Here is a 6026-nt window from a genome sequence, read left to right as displayed (position 1 = left end):
TATTGGTTCATTTCGAGATTAGTGGTATATTTCGTAACTTTGTGTAGTAACTTTTTTAATGGAATCAGATATATCCCCCCCCCCCCAATAAATGGTTAGTAACTTTTTTTTTTAATGGAATCAGATATATCCCCCCCAATAAATGGTCAGTATTTTTTTTTAATGGAATCAGATATATTTCCCCCCAATGAATGGTTAGTAACTATTTTTTTTTAATGGAATCAGATAAATCCCCCCCCCCGCCCAATAATGGTTAGTAACTTTTTTTTTAATGGAATCAGATATATTTCCCCCCAATAAATGGTTAGTAACTATTTTTTTTAATGGAATCAGATAAATCCCCCCCCACCCCCAATAATGGTTAGTAACTTTTTTTTAATGGAATCAGATATATTTCCCCCCCAAATAAATGATTAGTAACTTCTTTAAATGGAATCAGATATACCCCCCCCCCCCCATAATGGTTAGTAACTTTTTTTTTAAATGGAATCAGATATACCCCCCCCCCGCAATAAATCGTTACAATTGAATAAAGAAAACACTCTACATGGAGAGGGCGTTGCCATACGAAGTGTATTACCAGAACGCCAATAGCCTTGCATAAGTTGCCACACTAAGTTGAGTTTGTCTCGAAGAGAATATCAAAATCTAAGTGACAGGCAAGCTATGGCTGGAGATAATTAATGCCATAATGCCAGGATTACAATTAATGCTGCGAAACGTTAATTGCATATCAGTCATTGTAAAATTATTCTTTCTCATTCTTTCGTGTTCTACACCTGTCACAATGGAATCACAGCGCAAGATTATGGTATATGACATATATGACAAGTGTACCCTACTTGGAAAACAGGATGAAGTTTGGCATAATGGATGTAATTGTGGAGAACTGAATAATTATGAATGTGTATATGTAGTGTATGTCTATTAATGTAGTGCGTGTGGATGTGTGTGTGTGTGTGTGTGTGTGTGTCGCCCAAATGGTTAATGGATTATTCTGTCTTGCCACTCAAGAGCTCCACCTGGGGAAACAAAATAATCTTTCAAGATGTCACGAACTGACATCGCTTCAGCTGTAGGCCTTGTACTTGTCATTGCTATTAGGCTTGTGCTTGAACAATGGGAGTCTGTTTCATGACCATCATTATCATTTGGCAAGTAGCTAGAATTATTTTCACGTTGAATGAAGTTATGAAGTACACAGATGCTCTTCACCAGTGCTTCTGCTACTTCAACACTGGTCTCCATTGCAGTCTGAAGTACACCAATTTTTTTAGCTAACATTCCGAAGGTGCACTCTGCTGTTCTCCTAGCTCTGCTGATCCGATAGTTATAAATCTTCTTGGAATAATCCAAGTCCTTTCTAGGGTAAGGCCTCATCAAATTAGATTTTAAAGGAAAGGCTTCGTCCCCTACTAGAAAGAAAGGTATTTTGGTTGTAGTATTTGGTATTTCACATGATTGTGGAATATCTAAATTTCTGGAGAGAAATTGCTTTCCCATATTTGACTCAGTGAAGACTGAGCTGTCACTGTTTCTTCCATATGACCCAACATCTATCAGTGTGAAACAACAGTTGGCATCAGCAAAGGCTAGGAGAACAATAGAGTGATACCCTTTATAATTGTAAAAAAGGAATCATGTTCCAGATGGACATTTTAGCCGACAGTGTTTGCCATCAATAGCCCCAACACAGCAAGGAATATTACATTTTTCAAAATAGTTCCAAGCTATTTCTTTCCACTGGTGTTCATTCGGCACTGGCATATAGTGTGGCTGTAGTGTTTCCCATATGGCGTTGCTAGTTGTCTTTACAATCCTGTGCACAGTAGTCTTTCCAACACGAAACTGGTAACCAAGTGAAGCAAAAGATTCACCTGTAACCACATGTCTGGAAAGAAATATGATATCAATCGTTAATTACGCTCATATGTACAATAACTAAGCGTTCAATAGTGAAAGTCATTACCATGAAATGTATTCCTTTAATTTACTACAATACTTCCCATTACAGATACGGGATATATATTATAATTGTACAGTACGACACAGTGCTGATATAATACTCCATGAGGTTACTCATTAAGATGCTAAATTCTTGCTGATCTCTTCTATTACAGAAGCCGCCTGCAAGGAGAAATGGCGCCACCTCCGAAGCAACTTTATGAGGGAAAAGAGAAGGATGATGAAATTGCCATCTGGATCAGCAAGTAGCCTGACAAGAAGATGGGCGTACTACGATGCAATGGATTTTCTGCTCCCTCATGTGACTCCACGACCGACATCTTCAAGATGTCGGTCGTGGAGTCACATGAAATGAATGAATAAATAAATAAATAAATAAATAAATAAATAAATAATGAAAGATAAACGAAAAGAAGAGACGAGCGAAGAAAATTGAAGAATGAAAAAGGAAGGAAAGGGGAAGGGAGAAAAAAAGGAAACCAAAACGAAAGGAAGAGGAGAAAGAGAGAAAAATATATAAAGGAATAGGAGGAGAGGAGAGAGAAAAAAAACACCTATGGATGAAGACACTTGCCACGAAACGGAAGAAGCAATCCAAAATTCTTCACACACTCCTGACATCGCAGTGCAAGGCAATCCATCTCCTCGAGAAGGTACTGCAAGTCAAGTTTGTAATGATGCCAATGCTGCAATGCCTAAGCCTACATCAAAGCATTCTTCCACCAAAAAAACAGCAGGAGTGGTGAAGATGAAATGGATATGCGTTTTCTAAATGAAATGAAGCAGTTGAGAGAAGAGGCATCTTCACAGAATGACCCAACTGATCGGCACCATCTCTTGAGCTTACTACCCATGATGAAGAAACTGTCGCCATCTGATAACATTGATATCAGGATTGAAATTTGTGAAATCTTTCGGAGGAAACTGTTTCAGCCCAACTGCACTGATCAGTATGGCAACCGGACTACTAACCAGAATCAGTCATTCAGACCATCATCATCTGCATCCAACGAAAGTGCCACTTATGCAGAGTATTCTAGCTCGGAATATGGTACCCTCTGAGCAGTAATAATTTCATTTCTTGACTTTGTCTGGATGTATTTTTCACGTACCGGCAGGAATAAATTAATTATGATCATTTTATTCACTATTGTCAAACTCATAAGCAGTAATTATAATTATGTCTGTCTGTCTGTCTGTCTCTCTCTCTCTCTCTCTCTCTCTCTCTCTCTCTCTCTCTCTCTCTCTCTCTCTCTCTCTCTCTCTCTCTCCCTCTCTCTCCCTCTTTGTTATGCCCATTAAACACGCCAAAAGTGCTTGTTGACTTTGTTTGGATGTATTTTTCACGTACCGGCAGGAACAAATTAATTATGATAATCTTATTTACTATTGTCAAACTCATAAGCAGTAATTATAATTATCAGAATTTTCAATAAATATTCTTTACCTTATAAAAACGGCCATTCTTTCTTCAACTCCAATTGCGCGCCTGACGTTAGTGTTTCTTTTCTTTATGGAAGGTCCAGCCATGTCCACGAGCTTCTTGAAGTTTTCATGTGTCATCCTGAAGTAGTTGCAGAACTTTTCTGGATGGTTCACCAGGTCTGGGAACAAATGGCTGAAGCTTCCAAAATCTGGTCTTTTGGCATTTAGTTCACGGATCCAGATCGTTTTCTTTTTTTTCCTGCGTCTGCGACGACGAAGCGACAACACAGCAACTACTGCAGCAAGCAATTGTGCGTTCATCCTCTTTGAATTCTGGCGGGGAACTGTGCAGTAAAACCCGCCAGTTATCGCATTGGTATGACGAGGGTTGACGATGTTGGTGGAAACGGGGTTTCGTCAAGTCATCACGCGTCAAATGACTCGCTCTGACTTGACGAGACGAGACGCGCTTGGTGGAAACGAAAAGGATTTGCAAGAGTTCAGTAATGAAGTATTAAGAAATACAGGCAGTGATTGATATATTAAGCCACTTTATCCAAGGTATCATTTGACTTTTATTTAAACACGAAAGCCTAATAGTTGTAATAATCAAACATACTAGTTTCAAGAACTGATGCGTTTTCTTTTATATTCATCTTCCGTTTGTTTTTTTTCTTTCTTTTTTTTAATAACACCCTTGCAAAACAATTCATCTGAAGATAATCTTTGATTTTACTTTCAGATTATTATCCAAGTAGTTTTAAACTAAATTTGCTATTATTTAGAGATCAAATAAATAAAAGTGATGGAGGAAAAACCTGAAGAATCTGCTCGAAATTGCTGTTAAATGAGTGGAAAACAACCACCCAATCGGACCAACCAGAACATCATACAGATCTGAACCAATTTATGATCTAGATGCCTGTGCTGCCTTCCCTGCGTGACTGCCGACCGGATTGACCTTTGACCTCGAGTGGGGGACGTTATCTCCGAAGAGAACGCTCGTGAACCGCCAAACACGAGCAAGTGCCAAGGGCACCTGTTAACTTTTCCCGAGGAAAGACTTCACTGGTCTCGAACCCGGGAACCTCCGACGCTGGAACCAACCTGAAAAGAGAGTTAGAAACTATGCCGACTGTACCACCGAGATCTAATATAGTACTCGAAAATCGCTCCTTATATATATCTCCCACTTTTATCATTGTCCCTTTTACCTTTCCTTTTATTTGGATTATCATTCTTAATTGGTTTTAATTTCTTCATTCAATCTTAATGATTGCAAATAAGACCATTCAGGTTAATTGAATCTTCTCTATCAAAAATATTAAGCGTGAGTTATTTTGAAAAAAAAGAAAGATAATAAGCATTACTTAACATAGTTACCAAAGCAGTGGAAAATACCATTTCCCTTATTTGCAATTCTCTTTTACGTATATTCCTCCCTGGCAGGAGATAAGCAGTAAAATTTTATATGAATATATATTTTTTTTATAAATATTTTTTTGTTTTTGCTCTAAGAAAATACTTCATTTTAGGTAGCTAGCTGCCATCTGTTATCTTCCCTCTTCTTCTCTTTCGAAAATCGCGATTCTCCGCTTTCTCTTTGTATTGTTATAACTCCAATAATAAATATTTGTAACATTTTAGAAATTAAACTGATAACGAATTATATATACATTTATAATTGTATTGAAGAAACTATGCCGGTTTTCTTTCTTTCTCTCTTTTCCTTCGTATTTTTTCTGTTTACGCAGGAATCTGTTTTTCATCTTCCCATTTTATGACTGTTTTTCCACCACCACCCTCCTCTCTCTCTCTCACATTATCTTCTCTTTCCTTCTCTCTTTCTCTCTCTTCCGGTTAGTCCTAGAGGAAGGCAGGGAGAGAGGTAAAAAGGGAGAATATTCTCTCGTTTTCTGTCTCTCTCTTTCATCTTTTATTTCTCTCAATCTCTCTCTCTTTTTCTATTTCATTCTCTTTCTTTCTCTATCTCCTTGCACTAACGACTGACTTGTGTTAACAGTGAAAAGGTGTTTTGTAAATATTCGTTTCTTCTTTTCTTCTACTCTTCTTTGTTTTCCTTAAGCAATTATAGAATATCATGTTTTAAGATCCATAGTAAATTTATTTATTTATGATTAATTTATTAATAATTAATCGTTTAATTAGTAATCTATTCATTAATAATTTATTTATCAATTTATCAGTTCATTTATTTATAAGTAATTCATCCATTTATTAATCTATAGTAATTCGAATATACATTTTTTGTTGTTGTTGTTGTTTTTTCTTTTCTTTTTTTACATCTGGAGATTCCTACAGTCCAGGAGATTTCCAGACAAGTGTTTGTTTGTTTGTTTGTTTTTCTATTTATTTAATTGTTCCAAATATAATCAATGCAGGTGCTATAGTGAAGAAAGTCTCGAGGAAAGCTTTTATAAAATCTGAAGGATAAAGTTAAATGTAAAATGATGTAAAATCCGTAAGCGACGAACAGAGGGACACGAGGAGGCGCAAAATGCAGTTGGATGTTGATGGTTGTAATAACAATTAGTTTCTCCTTTCCCCACAAGGCAGAATAATGTATGGCATTTTGCAAGTCAAGTAAAGAAGTCGAAAATCGGTCCTTATATACC

At 36.9% G+C, this 6026-nt stretch overlaps 1 pseudogene; it reads left to right on the top strand.

Annotated features, from left to right (window-relative positions):
- Positions 1–1887: 1887 nt before the first annotated feature.
- On the top strand, positions 1888–3080 carry LOC147472311 (uncharacterized; annotated as a pseudogene).
- Positions 3081–6026: the final 2946 nt, after the last annotated feature.

The sequence above is a fragment of the Penaeus japonicus genome, unplaced genomic scaffold (genome assembly GCF_977035675.1).
Source record: "Penaeus japonicus unplaced genomic scaffold, GWHDUDI00000001_assembly GWHDUDI00000002, whole genome shotgun sequence".
NCBI lineage: Eukaryota > Metazoa > Arthropoda > Malacostraca > Decapoda > Penaeidae > Penaeus > Penaeus japonicus.
This window is presented reverse-complemented; position numbering and strand designations above follow the sequence as displayed.